Raw genomic sequence first — 1,894 nt, 5'->3', positions numbered from 1 at the left:
AACCCAGCAGCCAAGTGCCCTGAGCACTCACGGCAGAGTGCAGCGCCCAGCGGCCTGGCTGGTTGGTTCTCAGTGAGGCTTCCGTGGCGACAGGAAGCCCAGGGATGTCCGGGCTGGATGGGGAGACCCCACGCCAGATGGGGTTAAGTCTCAGACCTCTTGGTCTGAGATCCCAGATACACCCACACACAGCCATCCGCATCCGCCAGTCTGTGCAGGGGGATGGCCAAGATGTGTGGGGACGAAGGAGCGATCACAGGTGTGCAAGCCCCTTCCAGGCCTTGGAGTCTGACGCGGGGGGTGACGACGCCCATCCCGAGGACACAGGCGTTGGGAACCTCATGCAGAAAAGCAGGCGTTTGCAGCGGGGATGAGCTGGCCCGCGGAGCCACCTTGGTCGCTGTTTGGGCCCTGCCGTGATGCGATTTCTGGCACTGGCACAGACAGTGCCCTGTGCCCCTGCCCCCCTCGCCCACCCTTGGACTCAGGGCTGTGAGTCTGGGCCCGGCAGGTTCCTGGAGTCCCAGCCGGCGGCGGGCGCTTATCAGCTGCAGCTCTGAGGCTGGCGGCTGTGGCGCGGGGGGCCCGGGGCTCTGCCAAACCTCTTCCAGATGTGGCCATGGCTGCCCGCTCGCCTGGCTCCGCCTGGGGCTCTCGGCCAACAGGCTCCCGTGAGGAGAACGAAAGGCTCCCGGTGAAGGAGCCGGGGGCCTGGCTGCTCTGATGGGAGACAAGGCGGCAGGCAGGCTGGGTGTGTGGCTGCAGGCACACGCCGGCCACTTCCTTCTCCGCGGCTCCCCCAGACTGGCCCTGAACGTGGGGTGGTCACAGCTGCCTCTGGCTGCCTCCTGGCCTGGGCCCTGAGTCTCTCCAGCTGTGGCCTGGCTCCCAGAGGGCTGGGTGGAACCGCTCGGCTCTGCCTCTCCGCTATGCGTTGAGGTGGGTGGCACTCCACAGCATGGCTCCCCTTTGCTGGTGGAAGGGGCTCTTGTGTGCCTCTGCAGGCCCTCCTGAGCCGGGGGGGCACAGGGGAGGTGCCATTGGACAGCCCCAGCAGGATGAGCAGGGGCCCCTGTTTCTGGAGGTACTGGGAGCTGAAGGTTGCCTAAGGTTGCATGGCCCCTGGGAGTGGGCACTCCAAGCCAGCCCCTTCCCCTTTCTCTTGCTTTGGCGAGGACAAGTCAGCAAGGGGTCAAGGCTAAAGCCTCTGAGGTCACAGGCCAGCCGTTTATCAAGCGTGGGCTCTTCAGGAGCTGTGAGCCAGCCCTCACCACAGCAGATATGGAAAGAGGTGCCCGTTTACTGGTCTGACCCACATTGGGTAAGTGTGAGCTGGGTGCGGATTCAGACCCTCCAACTGAGCTCTCAGACTTCAGAGGGTCTCAGATGCCTCCTGGCCCCTCCGGGCATGACGTTGGCATGGGTGGTACCTGCTGCCCGCTGGGCCAGCCGGTCCTCACCTCTCTCCCTGCCTCCCCACAATCATGCAGGAGGGCGAGGGGCCAAGGGCTCTGGGGCTGACCGAGACTACGCTCCCTGACAAAACCAGGCCATCCAGAAGCTTCCGATGGCTTCCCCGGACTCTCAGAGCATGCAGACCCACCTCCCTGGGGGCAGCCAGGGAACCAGCGGGCGTTGGCCAGCCTGGCGCACGCACTGCCTGCCCTCTTTCAGGGACTGCCGTCTCCCCCACGCCCCCTTCCTCTGCCCTCGCCAGGCCCACCGGGGCCTCCTGCTGGGCGGTTGCCTCTGTTGTTTTCCCTGGGCTTTGCCCCCCCTTCTTACGGCAGTGGGACCTGACCCCCTAAAGTCCTCCCACAGAGCCTTTTGGGCCCTTGGGAGCCAGCCCGTCTACTCTCCTCCTCGCCCTGCCCACGGCCGTCCACGGCCACTC

This window comes from Bison bison, unplaced genomic scaffold, assembly GCF_000754665.1.
Source record: "Bison bison bison isolate TAMUID 2011002044 unplaced genomic scaffold, Bison_UMD1.0 scf7180017846104, whole genome shotgun sequence".
In the NCBI taxonomy this organism is placed as follows: Eukaryota; Metazoa; Chordata; class Mammalia; order Artiodactyla; family Bovidae; genus Bison; species Bison bison.
Note: the sequence above shows the minus strand (reverse complement) of the source record.